This window comes from Cupressus sempervirens, chromosome 3 (genome assembly GCF_028749045.1).
Source record: "Cupressus sempervirens isolate cs-2001-9-10 chromosome 3, ASM2874904v1, whole genome shotgun sequence".
In the NCBI taxonomy this organism is placed as follows: Eukaryota; Viridiplantae; Streptophyta; class Pinopsida; order Cupressales; family Cupressaceae; genus Cupressus; species Cupressus sempervirens.
The window spans coordinates 211,141,129-211,165,054 of record NC_143120.1 but is presented as its reverse complement, the minus strand read 5'-3'; the positions used below and the strand labels follow the sequence as shown (position 1 = coordinate 211,165,054).

Here is a 23,926-nt window from a genome sequence, read left to right as displayed (position 1 = left end):
AATTACTGACCTCTGCATTCAACCCACATTCACATTTGAAAGATATGCTCGAATGCAAAAAAACCCATTTGTTGCACGAAGGAAAGAAGAGGAGAAGTGCCTTCAAACATTATCAAATACAAGTCCTCCAACAATCTCTAATTTGAAAGAACTACTATAGGTAAGCTTGAATTACTTTTTTGATACATACATTACAAATTAGAGTCTACAAATTCAAAGCTGATAAAAATTCTCTAATCTACGTAGGTGTAATTGACATTGCATACACACACAAATAAAGGACCAGACATAGGATGGACTGGGAAATCAAAGGTCATTGAATTGTCTTGCACATTAATATTTGCTACTTTCCCTCCCCTGCCTAATTATCTATGTGCTTGTTGATTACCAAACATACTGTATTAAATGTGATGAACAAATAAAATGTCTCCTTTGTGTTAGTTAAGCAAAAAAAATTACACCAAAATACGGCGTACCTATTGCACACTAAGGTGTGATTGCTAGTAAATAGAAAGAACTAATTACTCTTTCCAAAGTGAAAGTGGGGATGACTTTGTTTCTCCAAGTCGATCACTGGATGAAAGGCATGTAATAGCAAAAGGAACTTAGGTTGGATCTACATGACCCACCACACCAATGTAATCAGATTTGACAATTACACAGGATTCCTTCGAAAAGTAGGACCAAACCTTCTTTCCCTTTATTTATGATATGGAAGCCCCACATCAAGATGGACATATATTGACCATAAAAGAGAGATATTTTATGACGATGGTCAAAATACTATATATATATATATATTAGATGACATTTTATCCAAAGAAAATGGATACATACATGACAAATGTGATGTAGTAGGCACATAACATTGAGTAGCAGCTCTAGGGGAAACAATCTAGTGGTAGTCTAGCTTATTTTTGCATATCTATAGTTTTTAATTTGTATATTAAAATTTCTTAAATGTTTTAGTTGAACCTTTATAGGTGATTGGAGAGCTTAAAGCTAAACGTCCAAGGGATACCGACCACTACAACCCCCAATAGCTCCTCACCAAAAAAGTAGTACTTTTTGCATAGATAGACCAATCAGCAACCAAAATTTTTTTATTTATCAACTATAAGTAAATTTAGCCACAATTCAATATAACTTTAGATCTTAGCTAGTTCAAACAAAGAATGATAGAAATTGTGAAAATTGTTAATAGTGGATCAGTATTTGTTACTTAATAATTTCATGTATTTTCTTCGTTGGAAAAAGGATTATTAATTATAGTCTACCTTCCCTCACTAAATTCACTAGTAGTTATATTGGACATTAAGAGATCAATACGATAGTCGTAATGTTTAACAAGAAATGGAAAGCTAGTCAACATGTAAAACTATAAACGATATATAATTAATGAAGTAACATGATTTCATTGCATGTGTTGTATTGTGGGCGGGTTGCTCTATTTTTCAAACCTTTGCCCATAACTTAACAAGTTGAAAGTCAATAGTCATTCTTATATGGACTCTATTTTCCTATGGTATGATTCTTATATTGCGTTGACGATATACAACAATTTAAAAATTAATATAGTGCTCCATGAGAGATATGTTCAGAATTATGCTTAAGTGTGAAGGGGCTAGGGAAAGTACTAATTGATAGCGTTTTTATTTTATTTTATTTTTTTGACATGACAATATAATTTATTTATATTGTGAATGTTCTTGTTTTGGAGTTGAAAGAGAAATTATGCCCCTGCGAAAAGCCTATTGGTTGAAGTTTAATAACTTGTGCATATTCGGGTTAAATTTGAGTTTACTGATGTAGTTGCAAGGAAATTATGCCACTGCACATGCCCATTGATTAAAATTTTAAAGGTCGAGTATATTCTGGTTAAATTTGGGTTCATTGTTAATGTGTTGCTATACAAAACAATTTTTTAGATTATTTGAGGGCCTAAGTTGGTTAAGTGTTTGTTTTTATTAACCTCTCTGAAAATATGCATATTGTTTGAAAATGTGGTGAAAAAAAGGTTTGTTTGAGGGTAAATAAAATTGTATTGTGAATGTACATATGTTGGCTTAGTTTAAATCAATTTTTTTAAAAAGAAATTGGATTTGATTATGTTTATTTTAGTATCAATAATTCAGATCACACTCTGTGATTTAGAATAAGGAAGAGAGTATTCGTTTTTCTAATCTTGCACTCTTTCTTCTTGATGATAGATCATGGACTATGATCCCAAACATTGATACTAAAAATAAACACAATTGGATCCATAAACAAATCGATATATACTAATGGGTTGTAGAAATCTAAAGATTTAATCAATCTTCTGTTGTCAAATCAATAACATTGTAGAATGTCACATAAACTTGGTTTAGAGCACTATAGTGATTTTTGTTAAGTTTAATTTCATTCTTTGACAAGCACTTTATTTTTATTTTATTTTTCAGATTCTACAAAAATATCAAAAATTATTAAATTTGTGTTGCTCTTTCAGAGGATGACACATTTAGAGTCACCTCAAGGACAATCAGTGTGTCTAACCATATATTCTAATCACACATTAAAATATTAGAATATGGTAGTTATAGAAAGAAAATATTTTCTTTTTAAAAATTATATTTAAATGAATATTTATAAGGTGTTTTCCTAGTAGACACTTTATTCTTTATCATCAAACAAATTGTAAATCTCATTCTTCTAATTTTAGGTTAAAACAAGGTTATGATTAGAAAAATAGTCATTAAAATATTGGTTCAAGGAAATGCATGTTTAAAATTTAATAATTACTTAATGATTTTAAAATAAATATTAATTTTTTTAAATGTTTATAATCATTATAATTGTAAAGATAAAAAACATAATACTTATGAAATTAAAAAGAATTGATCATCTTGAAAAATTGACAAAATAATTTGTACGAAAATACTACCAATTACAACTTTCTCTCCAAATAATTAGAAAGAAATGCTAGATCTTTTTCGTAATTTGTATTCACTCTTACATAAATTACAATCAGCCTAACCCTGGCAGGTCATTAGTATAAATGCTAGCATATAAGTCACATCCTTAGTGTATGCTTATTATCTTACTCCCTATGATAATATAGTCTTACACCGTCTAGTGTATGGTATTATCTTACATCCCTATAATATTTAGTCTTACACTGTGGACAGCAGTGTATTAAAATAGACTAGACATGCTCTCCTTTGAACTCACCTCATTGGATTTGGTTGACATTTCAATCAGTGCAGTGAATGGTTCCTCGGACGTACTCTCATTTGTTGATGGAAAAGTGTAACTCCTGAACTTGTATGAAGTTTGGGATAATTCTGTAGAAGTGCTTGCCTTCTCTGATATTGCATCATCACTCTGTAGATTATCATGGAATTTGTTCTTTCTTGCGCCATCTCGTACCCACAAAAGTTCTTCCACGATCTCTTTCATTGACGGTCTTTTCCTCCTTTCCAAATGAAGACACTCTCTCGCTAGCCTTCCAACATCTTCCATCTGTTGGAAATTATCCTCCAATACCTTGCTATCCAAGAGTTCTCTGAGGCGGTTTTGGTTGATCCTGGTAAGAAAAAGATTAGACAAACTACACTCCTCGCTGATCCTTTCTGCACTTAGTGGCTCCATGCCTGTTATAAGCTCAACCAGGACAACACCAAAACTGTACACATCGCTCTTGTCAGTGAGCTGATACGTCTGGAAGTACTCCGGATCCAAGTAACCCCTTGTGCCCATTATATTAGTTGTCAGATGTGTGTTGTTTGCAGCAGATATGAGACGAGAAATTCCAAAGTCTGCAACTTTGGGAGAAAACATCTCATTCAAAAGAATATTAGACGACTTTACATCTCGGTGGAAAATGGGTTGAGATGCTCCAGAATGTAAATACGCCAAAGCCTCCCCCGTTTCAATAGCAATCTGGAGACTGAAGCCCAAGGCAAACAGCCTTCCTTAGACTGTAAATGTTCAAACAATGTTCCGTTTGAAACGAACTCAGATACCAACATTGGATTTTTAGTTTGGATGCAGCAGCCAAACAATTTCACTATGTTTCTGTGATTTATCTGAGAGAGAATTGTAACTTCGTTGAGAAAGTCGTTTTTATCCTCCAGACTGAAAGCTTGCTTGGGCTTTTTAATGGCCACAAGAGTCCCGTCCAATAGATTGAAATTGAATACAGTTCCAAATCCGCCACTTCCCAACACCATATCATTTGAATACTGATTAGAAGCTCTTGCCAGTTCTTTAGCAGAAAACAGTCTCAGACTTTCTCTTCCTACAGTAGAAGCTATGTATTGCTGCAGCTGTTGAAAATACTTGGCCTCGACAAGTCTCAAGTGCCGTTTCTTCAACCACCAAACCAAAAGAGACGCTGCTACAGAAACGACCACAAAAGAAGAGACGGACCCTGTGTATTTTACCGAACAAGACATTAAAATAAACTTTATAGTTATACCAGAAATCTATATGACAAAGTCAAACAGTTAAAATAACGCTAACACACACGTGTTTAACTTCGTTTACCTGCGATCGCAGGCAATACTAGAGCATCTAATCTTGTGGACGAACATCTAGTCCCGTTGTGAAAGCCATCTCCCTTATATCCCTTTGCACAGTAACAGTTGTAGGAACCTCCTAAATTATGGCATATTCCTCCTTTCCTTGGTTCAACGCACTTATTCAAGGTTCTATTTTGGCACTCGTTAATGTCTGAACATTCATTGCCATTATCTTCAGAAATTTTCAGAAATTTGAGAGAGAAGTGATTATGAAAGATGACACATAATTTCACTAATACAAACACAATACCTTTGCAGCCAGTGCCATTGAAGTAACCATTTCCTTCGTATCCAGGGAGACATTTGCATACGTGACCCCCTCTTGACGGAGAGACCAAGCATTTTGAGTGTTTGGAACAGGAATAACTGCCAGTAGTTTTAGCCATGGAGCAATTGTCATAATATCCACCGACACCCCAGTTAACTCGGAGACCACAATGAGCCTTTTTTATTTCTGGCCAAGAGAGGTCTGTTTTATTGCCCACTCCAGTGAAGGTGGAGGGATCCATTATAGTGGAGAAGCCACAGTGTTCAGTACCATTTACTCTCTCGCCTGCGCTTCTGAAACGTATCGCATATTTGTCATCTGGAGAGGTAATTTCACAACAGCCATAGCGGCAATATGGTGGAATTTGAGGGTAACTTGAAGTTGCACATCTCGCTTCTCCCCTTTCATCCCCGTATGTGTAATTACCGGCTTTATAGGAACCAACCACCACAAATTTATCGTACATGGAAAAATAGAACGGTCCAGGTAGATAAAACCACTTGGATGCGTCTATTTTTTCACCATTTCCACAAGAAGAGGCTTTAAGTGAAGTCGAATCAATGACAACGTAACCTGAATAATCGATCTTCCAAATCTTATAATGAGCTATTCATCATCTTCTTCATCTGCTTTTGAGACATTAGCCGGAAGATATAGAGCCAGCTCCCCGGTATCTTTGTCCACGGTGCAATTTATCTGAAAACCCTCGTATCCACAATCAGATTTGTTAATATAAAAAGGTTAACTCACTTCCGAATCCCCACACTTTTCAGGAACACATTTGGCAGAAGAAGCAAATCGCACAACAGAGAGAGAAATTACAAAGCGGAGCAACACTCCATGATCCATCTGTGTCTTCAGCAAGATTTTCGTTTCAAGCAAAATTACCAGGTGCACAATCAATCACAGCAACAACGAGAAGAAATTTAGGAACGAAATGGCCGCGTTGAAGTTAAATAGCAGAGTGCATGTTTGACTGGACCAGAGCAAAAGACTTTGATCTGCTCCACAGAGTTCATTATTTCCTTCCATACTTTCCACATAATGTTGGAAATTTTATTTCCGCTACGACTCTTTCGAGCATTCATGCGTGGGAAGCTGCTTCTCGTTTTGTCTTAAGCCAGTGACATACTTTCCGTTTCTTAAAGTTGATTGTCTGTGAAAGGTAATAGATCCAATAAAATTCTAAGACAGAAGTTAAAAGCGCAGTCAAAATCAAAATTTTCCAAATATTTTAGAATCTCTCTCCGCTAAAATTTTCGACAATAGTCATTTCCACACTTATAGGGCCCATTTCTTCGGTGAAATTGATCGGGGAATTGGTATAACGTCAAATTTCGGAATTGACATCCTTTGTTAGGTATCGACTTTTCTTATTCTTGTGGACCATAACTTTAAATGCATTTGAACTTCAATCCTCCCAATATATTCATTACCGCGTTTCAATTTTTGGCACGTTTAGACATATCTGATCTCAACTGCCATTCCGTGCGATTTCCTTGGTTGCAGAAAGCTTGAACAGTCTAGTATGTAACATTCAGTATAGGTACAGAACAAGATTACATTATTGCAAACTGCCATGTGAAATTTGGACTTTTCAATACTCTGTCAAAGCTTTACTTTCCGTATTCTTTGGCCATATTATATTGCCATCTATTGCCAGTTTTTCCGACCCCGATCCAATTTCTACATTCTGATCTTTCCTGCGTGATTCTACCAAACGTTTTATATTGTCCTCTTCTTTTAAACTTTGTTGTGCATTCTAATTTTGGACCACTCAAAATCTATCATAATGATGATAAAATCTGCTTATCTTTTTTTTATTTTTTACTTCACATAGTTAACTACTTATAACTAAGATTTGGATTCGTCATTATCAAAATTAATATCAATTTTATATGCCGTAGTAAAAACTATTCAAATACTTATTTTTCTAATGTCCTACCTATTGTAGTAAATTACCACCCCTATCTTTAGTGTATCACGTCCTGTGAAAAATCAACTATTGTAGTCACTCATTATTAATCTCCTATCTTAAAAGATTATTAAATTGCCAAAAATAAATTCACAGCTTAATATCGAAAAAATAACACAACTGCAACTTCACTAATAAAAATATGGAAAAAAATGCACAATACAATGAACACAATATTTTTGGACAAATTGTCCTTGCAAAAACCCCTAAGGGAAAACTGGGTCTACAGATGAGGAATTATATTAAACTTCAGCAAATCAAGAGATACAAAATTCCTTGCCTCTCACTAGCAGAACTTCGACAACCTCCTAATTTATTCCCCACTACTATTCCTACGCTAACATTGTGCCCTTGCTAACACTGCAAGACTGTTTGCTAACACCGCAAACTTACAAACTCATTTGCTAGCACTGCAAATGTTTCTTCAAACTTCTTGTTCTCCAAATGCTCCCTAGACCTCCTTTTATACTACTCTCGTTGGTAAACCAACAGCCAAGATCGATTCACAATCGATGGCTAAGATATAAAACAACTTGCCAACCCTAACAAAATTGGTTTCTAGTTGCTTTTAAAAGAAGTCAATTATTTAATAAATAATTGTCCTTACTCTAAAAAATTTGTTAGCAAAAACAATTATATACTAAATAATAGCATATGGACAAATAGATGTCCAAGCTACCAAAACTAACACTCCCTCTTAGCAAGGAAGTTGTTCTACATGACACCCAACTTATCTCTGAAGAAGATGAATTTTGTCTTCCCCAATGCTTTAGTCAGAATGTCTGCTACTTTCCCTTCTATAGGTACTGTAGCTAAACAGTGTCCCATTGTACATAATCTCTAATGAAGTGATATTCAATATCTATATGTTTAGACTTATCATCAAACACTGGATTCTCAAAAAACTTGATGCAACTCTGATGATCACAATGTATCATAGTAGTCTCAACCTTCTGACCAAACAAAACTACTAACAACTTTCAAAGCCATATAGCTTCACATGTCGCCATGCTAGCTACTATATATTATGCTTATGTTGAACTCAAAACTGTAGACTTCCGGTTCCTGCTAAAGCAAGAAACAACTGCTGATCCCAAGCTGAAAGAACACCCTAAAGTGCTCATTTTGTCCATTGTATTTCTTGCCCCTCTAGTGATTACTTCCCCATAAATACCTTATATATCTTTACATAATGTCTCTTACTTTCTCTCACACATCTCTCTTTCCCAAACATATAATACATATATCTCCCCCTATAATTACTCTCTTTCCCTCTCTCCCCACCCTCCTCTCAACATATCTTCTCCAATTTAACCCCCCCATCCCCATCCACCCACTTATCACTATTATCCTCTCTTCCTTCATTACCATGTCCATCTATCATATTCCCTAATTATTATATTTACCCCATTTCTCCCCTATTCCCTCTACCATTACCTCTTTCTCTTATATTCGTCCCCCTCTCACCATTTATTCCTCTTGATTACCATCTAGCCCTAGCCCATGTATCTCAACCTCTAGGCACTCTCCTCTCTCTCTCTCTCTCTCTCTCTCTCTCTCTCTCTCTCTCTCTCATTCTCATCAAGTCTCCATCTCTTTTGGACCGTAGTTTTTGTCCATCTGCTAATTACCACATCTCTCTCTCTCTCTCTCTCTCTCTCTCTCTCGCTCTCTCTCTCTCTCTCTCCCCCCCCCCCCCCACCAAAAAATTTCTCACCCCATCACCATTTCCATCCATTCAATGTCCTAATTATTATCTTTCTCTCTCCTAATCACTCTCCCCCTTGACATTTTCTCTTTCTACCTCATACCTTCCCACATTTATCCCTTTTTCCTATTTCCACCCCTACTTGCCATATCCTCTCCTTTATTATCATTTATCTCTACATAATCTCTCTGCCTCCCTACCTCCTTAATCTCTTTAAGTCCCCTCTCCCTCCTCTCACAATCTCTTAACCCTATTTACCCTCTATATCTACCCCTAAGTGCCAGCAATGCATTCACACTGACTGAAAAGACCCTCTCTCTCTCTCTCTCTCTCTCTCTCTCTCTCTCTCTCTCTCTCTCCATTCAATTTTTTGATTCATGTAATTAAAATTAAATTTACGGTAGAAAATAGATTTTCAATTTTTGTTAGTGTATATATATCTTGATTATATATGTGTATATGTGTGTCTATGTATATACCATTTCTCTTTCTATGTATATGTGTGCATGTGTGAATATGTGTGTATATGTGAATCTATATATGCATCTCTCTCTCTCTCTCTCTCTCTCTATGTCTATCCTAAACCCTAACTATCCTCTTTCTTGAGCTCTATATCATGTCTCTACTCCCTCCCTCTCTTTTGTATGCCCTCTTCCCCTTATCCCTTCCCATGAGGTTGCAAAAAAAGGTTGAGAAGTTGAGAGAGAACGTATACTTGCATAATTACCTTCTCTCACACTAACCCCCCCTCTCTCTCCCTCACACACAAGTGCATGCGTGTGCACCCACACACACACACACACATTAATTATTCTCTTGCATACCATCTCTCACACATATCACCTTGTAATTACCCTCCCTTGTTCTATCCTCCATCACCATCTCTCTCTACTCTAAGTTCTAGATATCCTCTTTCTTTCTAGCTCTATCTCTTCTCTTGCCTCTTATTAACCTAGCATTAGAGTTATTGTGACCTCTCACCATTTCTTGGATCCTTTTTGTAATTTATTTCTACCACATGTTGGTCACAATCTCTCCCTTCTCCCACTCTCTGTTACAAGTTCCACATGTTGGAAAAATGTTCAGAGCTCCCATGCGGATTTGTGACAAAGGCTTAACTGCCTCCTATGTACTATAAGTTGAGTGGTTGTATTGACCATTGAAAAATTGATACTTGGGTGCAATAGAAACCCCACTCTAAGAAGTGGTCTCTCTCTCTCTCTCTCTCTCTCTCTCTCTCTCTCTCTCTCACACACACACACACACACACACAAACAATCCCACTCTTCTTTTCTCCTCACTCTCACCACATCATCCTCGCTCCTTACCCACTATGTCTTCTTCATGTCTCTCACCCCCTCCTTATCCTGTTATAATCTCTTTTTCACATATCCCTATGTAATTAATCTATGTTTTTGTCCCTCTCTCCTCCTTCCATCACCCACTTTTTCTATTATGAGCCCTAACTATCCTCCTTATTGAGCACTATCTCATATCTCTAACCCTCCCACTTCTCTCTTTACCTCATCTCTCTCATCTCCTCCTTCTCTTTGTTTACCTAAGATTTTTCCCTTCCTCCTATATGTTTCTCCCAACTCTCTCCTCTTAATATATCTTTCCCCTTATTTACCTCCCCCACTCTCCCTCTCCTTCTCCCTCTCCCTCTCATATCTATCTAGTCCTTATTAACAACTTATGGACTCTCTCCCCTTACTACTCTCAACATATTCCCCCTCATGCTCTCTCTCTCTCTCTCTCTCTCTCTCTCACACACACACACACACACACACACACACACACACACACACACACACACACACACACACACACACACACACAGACACAAGCACATGCACACACATACATATGTCCCTTAGGGTAGAGTTCAACTTGGTATGTAGTGTTAATTTAAATTTAGGAGGATTGGGGTTAGGAAGGTGTATTTTTAGGAATCATAATTTATTGGATTTTTGATAAATGGTAAGATAGTTAAGTATAGAATTAGTTTAACATGAGGGCTCCATTTGGTTTGATATTTATAGGAGACTTAGGGTTAGAAATTATTGATGCAATGATAAGATTAGAGTTAAATTTAGTTTAATTTAAAGTTAGGTTTAATCTTTTATTACAATTTGGTTAAAGGTTAAAATTAAATTAAATTAAATGTATGTGAACACATATGTATGTAAACTAAATATACACTATACATATGTTTACATATCACATATTTACATCTCTCTCTCTCTCTCTCTCTCTCTCTCTCTCTCTCTCTCTCTCTCTCTAGCTATTATTATTATGGTTATGGATATGATTTCTATTAGAATTTAGATAAAGGTAAGTGTTAGGATTAGGGTTCAACATTTAGGTTTATCATTTATATTTTAAGTTTGAAATTAAGGTTTAACATTTATTATTACTATTAAGGTTAGGTTTTATTATTTATGTTATGTTACATAGTTTTATATTAGGGCTTACCATTTAGGATTATGGTTTCAAGTAGGATTTATAGTTTATCATTTAGGATGTACATTCATTATTTAGGATTAGGGTAAGGGTTAGGATTTAGCATTGGGTTTAAGATGCATATTTATTTTGATATTCTTAAATGGATAGTAAAAAAGTAGTTGTTAGTGTCATGTTAGTTATACCATCATATTTAGAATATATAATCTTTGAAAGGCATGCATATATCCCATATTTTGAATAACTTGTTTCAAGAATAGATAATTGTGGCAATTATGAGAAAGCCCATATTAATTATCTATATAATCATATAATTTAGGGTGTTATTTCTTATGAATTAATTTTGTATTTCATATCCTCACACTCATTGTCATTTCAAATCATTGTCTCAATAATACAAAAATTAATAAACAAAATATTTCACCATACTAATATCATGACATACTAATTATTATTAATGAATTATTCCTCTCTAAAATCTATGATATATATATATATATATATATATATATATATATCCATTTATGTTCTAATCATACTGATTTACTTTGAAAGAAATTATAAAAGATTACTAATAATAGAAAATAATAATAATAAAAATTTAAAACTAAGAATTTATTATGAGTGTAAATATGAAAAAAATCTCTTAATCTTACTTTATTTAAGTATTTGTAACTAAACAATTGAAAAATATAGAAACATCTTAGTTTTCTATATACTTTTAAAAATATTCTATAGACTTTTGAAAGTATACATATGAAATGAAACTTTTCTAATATATATAGAAGTTTATCACTATTTCTAAACATCTTTAATTTCAATTAGAAAAGTAGGAAGTTTCTATATATTTACTTTGTTCTTTAGAATATTTCAACTTTTTAATATAGTTCACATAAATATTTCTCTTTAGAAATCTGTAAAAGAATAGAAACTTCTAAAAAAAAAATGCATTTTGTCAATATAGAAATATTTTATTCCTAATTAGAAAAATGAGATCTTTAAATGTTTAATGTTTACTAAATTTAAAGTAATAAAGATGGATATTATATATAGGAGAGAAACATATCATCACATTCAACCCCAAAATTATTACTCATGCATTGTGGTTGGCCGCTTGGAGTCATTAAAGTAGACTAGAAGAGTAATAACGAAATCTTTAACAATTTGCCCCAAATAAGTCTCAATAATCTCCATCTTGATGAACGCTCTGGAAGATATCTCCTTTGTAGAAAACTGTTGCTTCTCACCTTTAAAAGCGACTTTGATCTCTTACGACGATCTTGAAAAGACATGTTTTCATGATGCTCTACAGGAATAGATCAGAAAAGCACCAACTTGATGGATCAAAAAGCACTTGCCTAGTTGCTAATGTATTCACAAATTGATTCTGAGGAAAGAAATCAAAACATGTAACATATGGCCATGGACTCTTTATTATAGTGACTTTTAATTCTATCTTTACTTCTCATTATAAGACGTGTGAATGGCTATCCAATTTTTTCAAAAAGGCTAATTGTTTCAATATCTCTCGGCTTAATGAATTTGATTTGTGATATAACATTTTCACAAGTGAATTTTGTTTTTGGATTAAACTCTATGAAATAGCTTCCATTAATAACTTCAAAATAATAAAAATGCAAAGGCCTATAGAGCTCTCTGGATTGTACTGTGTGGAATGACAACAAAATGAAAGAAATTGGAAAGGAGTGTAAAGCTTTCAGATTAGACAATGAATTTTCATTTTGATTAACCTTTCTGGATTAAATATTGAATTTCATTTAATCTAAGATTTCCACGATTTATACTGTAGATCAATGTTCTTTTTGGTTAAAAAAATTTAAGTCCTTGCAAATCGAATCATGGCGATCGAACATTTAAGAGGAAAAATGCATTTGAGGAATGATTTAATTCTGTAGTTGGACTTTGTTATGTATGTAAATGGTATCTTCAATTAAAAAGCATGTAGAGTGACTTTCGAATATGGAAATTGCACGATGTTGATACCCTAAAGCAGTTACTTTGTGCCTATGCTTAAAATCATCAAATCCTTGCTGATGGATCCATGTCATTCAAGCATTTAAGATTAAAGAAGTATTTGAGAAATTATTTGACTCAATTATTTGGAAGCACAATCTGCAAAACAGGGACCTTCAAAGTGACGTCAGGGTTTGTCAAACCCAACTATAATGAAAGATGCACCACAATATCTAGGGCATTCAAAATATCGATGAATCTTTCCTGCCTTTACTCTGTCGACTTAGGGCTGCTACTCTTATCTGGTGGGTGCTACTTCCAAACTAGTACCATGCAGTCTATGCAAGCTTGAATGGTAACAATGGCCTTTGCAACACTCACACTCTCAGAAAACTCGATTAGCTCTAGCTTTCCTACCGTCAGGTCTCCAACCACACGGTAGAAGAGAACTGCTGCCATCGATCAATCGATTCCACTTGTCAAAAACTATTGTCAATAAACTTTGACCTGTTATAAAAGCGAATGGAGAAATATGATTAGAAGAAGATGAATGGATGAAGACAGAGATCTGTCCATCGATGACATGCAGTATCAAATTTGCAAGCTCGAAGCAAATGCTAATTTCTAATAAATATTTCTTCACGAAGGAAACCCCATGTGCCGATATAGATTCATCTTCCTCAACTCAATCCCTACTTGCAAGTAACTATTAAATGGAATATCTATTTATTCCTTGGAACAATTTTTGTTGAGTCAGATTTGTAACTGTAGATATATATATATATATATATATATATATATATATATATATATATATATTTAACAATAATATTAATTTGAACAGCCATCTGCACATCAATTTTTTACAAAAGTTATAAAATTTTACATTGATGAATTCTTCCATTGTAGAAAGCCTCTCGGCTTAACTAAAAATATGCATGTTGTTTGAAAATGTGGTGAAAACAAAGTTTGTTTGAGGGTAAATAAAATTGTACAACACTGTGAATGTACATATGTTGGCTTAGTTTAAATCAATCTTTTTTAAAATTTGTTTTTAGATTTGATTGTGTTTTTTTTCAGTATCAACATTTTAGATCACACTCTGTGATTTAGAATAAGAAAGAGAGCATTCATTTTTCTAATCTTGTACTCTTTCTTCTTGATGATAGATCAAGCAATGTGATCCCAAATATTAATACTAAAAATAAACACAATTAGACCCATAAAAAAATTAATATATACTAATAGATTGTAGAAATCTAATATGTTAATCAATCTTCTTTTGTCAAATGAATAACATTATAGAATCACATATAAACTTGGTTTAGAGCACTATTGTGATTTTTGTTAAGTGTAATGTCATTCTTTGACAACCAATTTATTTGTACTCATCTGATTAGCCATTGAAAACAATTAGTATCTATAAGATACTTAGATTTAGAGTGATTGGTTTATTGCATCTGTATTTTTCAGATTCTACAAAAATATCAAAAATTGTTAAATTTGTGTTGCTATTTCAAAGGATGACACATTCAAAGTCACCTCAAGGACAATCAATGTGTCTAACCATATATTCTAATCACACATTAAAACATCAGAATATGGTAGTTAAATAAAGAAAAGATTTTTTTTTTTAAATTTATATTTAAATGAATATTTATAAGGTGTTCTTCTAGTAGACACTTTGTTCTTTATCATCAAACAAATTGCGAATCTCATTCTTCTAATTTTAGGGTAAAACAAGGTTATGCTTAGAAAAATGATCATTAAAACATTGGTTCAAGGAAATGTAAGTTTAAAATTTAATAATTGCTTAATGATTTTAAAACAAATATTAATGTTATTTGAAGTGTTTACCATCATTATAATTGTAAATATTAAAAAATTATACTTTTGAAATTAAAAAGGATTTGTCATCTTAAAAAATTGACAAAATAATTTATTCAAAAATACTACCAATTACAATTTTCTCTCCAACTAATTAGAAAGAAATGCTAGATCTCTTTCGTAATTTGTATTCGGTCTTACACAAATTACAGTCAGCCTAACCTTGTCAGGTCATTAGTATAAATGCTAGCATATAAGTCACATCCCTAGTGTATGTTATTATCTTACTCCCTATAATATATATAGTATTGCACCGTCTAGTGTATGGTATTATCTTACATCCCTATAATATTTATTCTTACACTGTGGACTTCAATGTACTAAAATAGACTAGACATGCTCTTCTTTGAACTCACCTCATTGGATTTGGTTGACATTTCAATCAGTGGACTGAATCGTTCCTCGGACGTACTGTCATTTGTTGACGGAAAAGTGCAACTCCTCAACTTGTATGAAGTTTTGGATAATTCTGTAGAAGTGCTTGCCTGCTCTGATAATATTGCATCATCACTCTGTAGATTATCATGAAATTTGTTCTTTCTTGCGCCATCTCGTACCCACAAATGTTCTTCCACGATCTCTTTCATTGACGGTCTTTTCCTCCTTTCCAAAGGAAGACGCGCTCTCGCTAGCCTTCCAACATCTTCCATCTGTTGGAGATTATCCTCCTCCAATACCTTGCTATCCAAGAGTTCCCTGAGGCCATTTTGGTTGATTCTTGTGAGAAAAAGATTCGACAAACTGCACTCCTCGCTGATCCTTTCTGCACTTAGTGGCTCCAAGCCTGTTATAAGCTCAACCAGGACAACACCGAAACTGTACACATCGCTCTTGTCAGTGAGCTGATACGTCTGGAAGTACTCCGGATCCAAGATACCCCTTGTGCCCATTATATTAGTTGTCAGATGTGTGTTGTTTGCAGCAGATATGAGACGAGAAATTCCAAAGTCTGCAACTTTAGGAGAAAACGTCTCATTCAAAAGAATATTAGACGACTTTACATCTCGGTGGAAAATAGGTTGAGATGCTCCAGAATGTAAATACGCCAAAGACTCCCCTGTTTCAATTGCAATCTTAAGACGTGAAGCCCAAGGCAAACACCCTTCCTTAGACTGTAAATGTTCAAACAATGTTCTGTTCGAAACGACCTCAGATACCAACATTGGATTTTTAGTTTGGATGCAGCAGCCTAACGATTTCACTATGTTTCTGTGATTTATCTGAGAGAGAATTGTAACTTCGTTGAGAAAGTCGTCGTTATCCTCCAGACTGAAAGCTTGCTTGGACTTTTTAATGGCCACAAGAGTCCCCTTCAATAGAATGCCTTTGAATACAGTTCCGAATCCACCACTTCCCAACACCATATCATTTGATAATGATTAGAAGCTCTTGCTAGTTCTTTAGCAGAAAACAGTCTCAGACTTTCTCTTCCCACAATAGAAGCTATGTATTGCTGCAGCTGTTGAAAATACCTGGCCTCTGTTAATTATTGTCAGTTGGACAGCTGTTATTTCTGACCCGGAAATAGCAGTAGTATTTATGGGTAGCTTGGACAACTGTTCATCCTTATCTATGAATAGCGGTTGTATTTATGGATGGTTTGGACAGCTATTTGTCCACTTGCCAAAAATTAGTAAATGGTTATTATTTACTAATTTTAGTGATTCTTTTTGGACACTTTGCAACCAATTCTATTATTGGCTGTCGAGTTGTCTTAATCTCAGCCGTTGGTTTGATTTAATCTCGGTTGTTGGTTTAGCAACAGGAGTAGTATATAAAGGGGTCATTGGGTCATTTGGAGGGGCAGCTTTGTGAAGCAGTTTGCAGTGTTAGCAAGGGCACAATGTTAGTGCAGGGATAGCAGTGGGGAATATCAGTGAGATAAATTAGGAGGTTGTTGGAGTTCTGCCAGTGAGAGGCAAGGAATTTTGTATCTCTTGATTTGCTGAAGTTTAATATAATTCCTCATCTATAGAACTGGTTTTCCCTTAAGGGTTTTTCCAGAGACAATTTGTCCGAAAATAATGTGTTCATTTTGTTGCGCATTTCTTTCCATATTTTAAGTGAAGTTGCAGTTGTGTTGTTTTTCAATATTAGCTGGAAATTTGTTTTTAAGCAGTTTAATAATCGTTTACGATAGGAGATTAATAATCAGTGACTGCAATAGTTTGATTTTTCACATGGTATCAGAGCGTTGTTAAGGGTCGAAGAGTTTTTCCCTAAGAAAGAAATTTTGATCTCTTTAGATTTATTATTGCTTTAAACCCTTGAGATGGCTTCAGCTGGTTTGAGAGATCAGGACAGATTGGATGGTGCCTCAAATTTTGGTGTCTGGAAGGCCAGAATTTCTTTATTGTTGGAAGAGAATGGTATCAAGGATTATGCTACCAGTGGTGTACCTGTACCAATGGATGCAACACAGCTTGCAGCATATAGGAAGGACGATGCCAAAGCAAGGAGGATTATCCTTGATGGTGTCAAGGATCATATTGTTCCACATATCTCGGACCTAGATACAGCAAAGAAGATGTGGGACGTCATTCTAAATCTGTACCAAAATGCTACCACCAACAGGAAGTTGATTCTCAGAGAGAAGCTAAAGAATACCCGGATGAATCAGGGAGAAGACGTCACAAGTTACCTCACCAGGCTCAGACTTGTCAAGGATGAGTTAGCAGCTATTGGAGATAGCCCTAGTGATGATGAGCTAGTGAGAATAGCCCTAAATGGGTTTACTAAACAATTGAGTGTCTTTGTTCAAGTTGTCAGTGGACGAGATACTTTACCGAGTTGGGATCGACTATGGACTGATTTCACTCAGGAGGAGTTTAGACTAAGTCTTGTGAATGGGGCCAACCAGAGTCAGAAAAATGAGGTGGAACAAGAGAACGTTGCCCTAGCGGGTAAAGGGAAAGCAAAGAAGGGATCTAGCAAAGGATCAAATTCACAAAGTGAAAAGAAGAAGAAGGACCTTTCTAAGGTCAAGTGCTTTGGATGTCACGAATTTGGCCACTATGTCAGTGATTGCCCAGAGAGGGTTAAGGGTAAGAAGTAGGTGGCAGCTTCAGCAAGCGCAAAAGAACTCTCCAGTAGAATGGAAGATGAGTTTGCACTCATAGCTTGTATGGTTAGCTCAACCTCATAGTGTGTTTGGTATATAGATAGTGGGGTGTCATTTCATATGACAGGAGTTAGAGAGTACTTCTCCAGTTACAAGGAGGAGGACACCAACATCTAGATTTCTATGGGAAACTTGTCCAAACTCAACCCTATTGGGAAAGGGACTATTTAGTTTCAGAGAGAGAATGGAAAGATAATTCCACTTCATGATGTGTTATATGTGCCAGGCTTAGGTATGAATTTGATTTCTGTATCTGTTCTTCAAGATAGGGGGTATAATGTACTCTTTAGAGGGACACATGTGTTGATTAAGCACAAGGATTGGAAATCACCCATAACTATTGGAGTTAGGAGTGGTCGCCTTTATAGATTGTAGTTTGATACTCCTAAGGCACTTATGAGCAACAATAATCCTAGAGATCTTGGAGAGCTATGGCATAGGAGGATGGGTCATATTCATCATGGAGTACTTAGATTGCTTCGTGAGACCGTGACAGGTGTTTCAGAGGTGAGCACAGAGCATGACGATGTATGTAAGGGATGTGTGTTGGGGAAGTTTGCAAAAGCATCTTTTCCAAGGAGTGACACCAGATCTAAGGGTGTTCTTGATCTAGTACATTCAGATGTTTGTGGACCAATGTCGACGAAATCTCTCAGAGGATATGAGTACTATGTTACTTTTATTGATGATTTCTCTAGAAAGACCTGGATATACTTCTTGAAGACTAAGGATGAGGTTTTCAGTCGATTCCAAGAGTTCAAGGCTCTTGTGGAAAACTCGACAGGAAAGAAGATAAAGGTTCTTCGGTCAGACAATGGAGGCGAGTACAAAGGAAATGTCTTCCAGGAGTTCTGCACTAGAGAAGGAATCAAGAGAGAATGGACTGTTCGTTACAATCCACAGTAGAATGGAGTTGCTGAGAGGAAGAACCGTTCTATATCGGAGGCAGCAAGAGCTATGCTACATGACCAGGACATGCCCCGATACTTATGGGCAGAGGCGTGTAATACAACAGTCTACATTCAGAATAGAGTTCCACACAAGGTGCTAGGGAAGATGACACCAGAGGAGGCTTTCACAGGGAAGAAGCCAGATGTTAGTCACTTCAGGATATTCGAGAGTTTGGCATATTGTCATATTCCTAGAGATACACGTACAAAGTTAGATCAGACTGCAAAGAGGGGGTACTTTTTTGGGTACAATGAGACCTCAAAGGCATATATGATTTTCATTCCGGGGACTAAAAGAATTATTGTCAGACGGGATGTCAAGTTCATGGAGAACAAGGCATTCAGGAGATCTAGAGATTTGCTAGCAGATGATCAAAGTGAGCAGCCAACAGAAGCTCCAAGACCAAGTCAAGGGAAGCAAAGCTCAAGTACAGTTACCAGTATGAGTGTAGACTCAGTTAGTGAAGATTCACAGAGTATGGAGCAACGGGTGCAACAGGAAATGCATCTAGAAGACTTAGAGGTTGACATTTCATCCTCTATAGTTGGTAGCGGGAACCATGTGGTTCTAGATACATAAAGGGATACTCAGGAGTTTATGGGAGCTCTTAGGAAGAATACTAGACAGCGAAGACAACCAGCCAAGTTCAATTACTATGTGGCATTATTTAGTCAGTTGGTAGATAGTGAGCCTTCTAGCTATCAGGAAGCTGCAGAACATCAGGTATGGCGAGATGCTATGGTTGAGGAATATTCTTCAATAATGCAGAATGATGTGTGGGAGGTAGTACCTAGACCAACAGATAGGGCTGTAGTTGGATCACGCCGGATCTATAAGATAAAGCATGGTGCAGATGGTAGCATTGAGAAATACAAGGCTAGGTTCGTGGCAAAGGGGTTCTCTCAGAAGGAGGGAATAGACTATGAGGAGACATTTGCTCCAGTTGCCAGGTATACTTCTATACGAGCTGTAATCTCACTTGCAGCACAGATGGGATGGCAAATCCATCAAATGGATGTCAAGACAGCATTCCTCAATGGTGAGTTGAAGGAGGAGGTATACATAGAACAACCAGAAGGCTTTGTAGGACACAGCAAAGAGACCCACGTGTGCAGATTGAAGAAAGAATTGTACGAACTCAAGCAGGCTCCTAGAGCGTGGTATGAGCGCATTGATACATACTTGCAGAAAGTGGGCTTTGTGAAGAGTGAAGCAGATGCTAACCTCTACTACTTGATGGTTAGAGGTGAGATTCTCATTCTTGTTCTTTATGTGGACGACCTATTTCTTACAGGTTCACTAGGGCTCATAGTGGATTGCAAGAGGAACCTTGCAGAAGAGTTCGAGATGAAGGATTTAGGACTTATGCACTACTTTCTAGGCATGGAAGTGTGGCAGATAGATGGGGAGATTTTCCTTGGTCAAGGAAAATATTGCATTGAAATGTTGAAGAAATTCGGGATGGAGGATTGCAAAGGCATGTCTACACCCATGATCACGAATTGGAGGAAGGTAGATACATCTAAGGACAAAGATGTAGATCCCACTTTATATAGACAGTTGATTGGTTCGCTTATGCATTTGGTCAATACTAGGCTAGATATAGCATTTGCAGTAAACTCTCTTAGTCAGTTCATGGTTGAACCAAAGAGAATGCATTGGATAGCGGCTAAGCATGTGCTACGTTACTTGCGTGGTACAGTCGAGTATGGGATCAGATATGTTCGAGGTGAAGGTATCAGGTTGATAGGCTATACTGATGCAGATTGGGCAGGAAGTACAACAGACAAAAGGAGCACTTTAGGGTGTTGTTTCAGCTTGGGATCAGGAGTTGTATCTTGGTTTAGCAAGAAGCAGAAGTCTGTGGCTCTAAGTTCAGCAGAAGCAGAATACATAGCAGCTAGCATGGCGACATGTGAAGCTATATGGCTTCAAAAGTTGTTAGTAGCCTTGTTTGGTCAGAAGGTTGAGACTACTGTGATACATTGTGACAATCAGAGTTGCATCAAGTTGTCTGAGAATCCAGTGTTTCATGATAGGTCTAAACATATAGATATCAGATATCACTTTATCAGAGATTGTGTACAAAGGGGAGTTGTTCAACTACAATACATACCTACAGATGAGCAGGTAGCAGACATTCTGACGAAGGTTTTGGGAAAGGCCAAATTTATCTTCTTCAGAGATAAGATGGGTGTCATGCAGAACAACTTCCTCGCTAAGAGGGAGTGTTAATTATTGTCAGTTGGATAGCTGTTATTTCTGACGCAGAAATAGCACTAGTATTTATAGGTAGCTTGGACAGCTGTTCGTCCTTATCTATGAATAACGGTTGTATTTATGGGTGGTTTGGATAGCTATTTGTCCACTTGCCAAAAATTAGTAAATGGTTATTATTTACTAATTTTAGTGATTCCTTTTGGACACTTTGCAACCAATTCTATTATTGGCTGTCGAGTTGTCTTAATCTCAACCGTTGGTTTGATTTAATCTCGGTTGTTGGTTTACCAATAGGAGTAGTATAGAAAGGGGTCATTGGGTCATTTGGAGGGGCAACTTTGTGAAGCAGTTTGCAGTGTTAGCAAACAGTCTTGCAGTGTTAGCAAGGGCGCAGTGTTAGCGCAGGGATAGCAGTGGGGAATATCAGCGAGATAAATTAGGAGGTTGTCGGAGTTCTGCCAGTGAGAGGCAAGGAATTTTGTATCTCTTGATTTGCTGAAGTTTAATATAATTCCTCATTTGTAGAACTGGTTTTTCCTTAGGAGTTTTTCCAGGAACAATTTGTCCGAAAATATTGTGTTCATTGTGTTGCGCATTTCTTTCTGTATTTTAAGTGAAGTTGCAGTTGTGTTGTTTTTCAATATTAGCTGGGAATTTGTTTTTCAGCAGTTTAATAATCGTTTACACTAAGAGATTAATAATCAGTGATTGCAATAATTTTATTTTTCACAGCCTCCACAAGTCTCAAGTGAGTTTCTTCAACCACCAAACCAAAAGAGAGGCTACTAAAGAGACAACCACAAAAGAAGAGACAGACCCTGTGTATTTTACCAAACAAGACATTGAAATAAATTTTATAATTATACCAGAAATCTATATCACAAAGTCAAACAGTTAAAATTACGCTAACACACACGTGTTTAACTTCGTTTACCTGCGATCGCAGGCAATACTAGAGCATCTAATCTTGTGGGCGAACATCTTGTCCCGTAGTGAAAGCCATCTCCCTTATATCCCTTTGCGCAGGAGCAGTTGTAGGAACCTCCTAAATTAAGGCATATTTCTCCTTTCTTTGGTTCAACGCACTTGTTCAAGGTTCTATTTTGGCACTCGTCAATGTCTGAACATTCATTGCCCTTATCGTAAGAAATTTGAGAAATTTGAGAGAGAAGTGATTATGAAAGATAACACATGATTTTACTAATACAAATACAATACCTGTGCAACCAGTGCCATTCAAGTAACCATTTCCTTCATATCCAGGAAGACATTTGCATACGTGTCCGTATCTTGACGGAGAGACCAAGCATTTTGAATGTTTGGAACAGGAATAACTGCCAGTATTTTTAGCCGTGATGCAATCGTGACCACTGACACCCCAGTTAACACGGAGACCATAATGAGAGTTTATTATTTCTGGCAAGGATAGATCTGTTTTATTGTCGAGTCCGGTGAAGGTGGAGGGATCCATTATGGTGGAGAAGCCAGTGTTCAATACCATTCATGCTCTTGCCTGCGCTTCTGAAACTTATCGACCCTTTATCATCTGGAAGGTAATTTCACAACAGCCATAGCGGCAATATGGTCCAATCTGATGGTATCTTAAAGTTGCACATCTCGCTTCTCCCCAGCTGCCATCCTCGTCTGTGTAATTGTCATCCTCGTATGTGTAAGTGCCGATTGTATAGGAACCAATAAACACAAATTTACCGTACATGGAAAAATAGAATGGCCAGGGTAGCGAAAACGACCTGAATGCGTCCGCTTTTTGACCATATCCACATGAAGAAGCCTTAAAGGGCTCGTTTGGTGAGGAATAGGAATACGTATTCTAAAAATTTTGAATTCTTTGTTTGGATGCAGTAAAATGGGATTGGAATATGAAGTAAAATAGGAATACGTATTTCAATTTTGGCTCAAAAATGGAGTTTTGCAATTCCACCCAAATAGGTGTTATTGGAATACGTATTCCTATTCCATTTTTATTTATTTTAGAAAACATAAATTTTCAGGTTCGCGAATTCCCATCAAATATTGGCTGAACCAAACGGAGAACAAGAATATGTTCTATTCCGAAATACGTATTCCTATTCCGTTCACCAAAAGAACCCTAAGAGAAGTCGAATTAATAACAATGTAACCAGAATAATCTATCTCCCAAATCTTAAAATAATCTATTGTTGAGTTTTCCTCCTCTCTCACAACGACATCAGCTGGAAGAAATAGAGCCAGCTCCCCAGTATCTTTGTCCTTGGTGCAATTTAACTGAAAACCCCAGTATCCACAATCAGAATTGTTAATGTAAAATGGGTAACTCACTTCCGAATCTCCACACTTTTCAGGAGTGCATTTTGTAGCGGAAGTAAAACCCACAAGAGAGAGAAATTACAAAGCAGAGCAACACTCCACAGTCCATTTGTGTCTTCAGCAACAGTTTTTCTTTTCAAGCAAAACCAATTACCCAATCAATTATCACAACCACCACGAGAAGAAATTAAGGAACGAAATCGCCGCGTTAAAGATAAATAGGGGAGTACCTGTTTGACCTGCTCCACGGAGTTCATTATTTCCTACCATACTTTCCACATTTTGTTGGAAATTTAATTGCGTGGGAAGCTGCTTCTCGTTTGTCTTAAGCCAGTGACATACTTTCCGTTTCTTAAAGTTGATTGTCTGCGAAAGGGTAGTAGATCCAATAAAATTGTAAGCAGAAGTCAAAAGCGCAGTCAAAATCAAAATTTTCCACATACTTGTGGAATTTCTCTCCCCGCTAAAATTTTCAAGAATAGTCATTTCT

The 23,926-nt window shown here is 36.2% G+C and overlaps 2 pseudogenes; both read right to left on the bottom strand.

The window, feature by feature from the left end:
- Positions 1-3,119: 3,119 nt before the first annotated feature.
- Positions 3,120-5,679, bottom strand: LOC149565565 (wall-associated receptor kinase 3-like; annotated as a pseudogene).
- Positions 5,680-15,157: 9,478 nt separating this feature from the next.
- Positions 15,158-23,557, bottom strand: LOC149565564 (wall-associated receptor kinase 3-like; annotated as a pseudogene).
- Between the last annotated feature and the right edge of the window lie 369 nt (positions 23,558-23,926).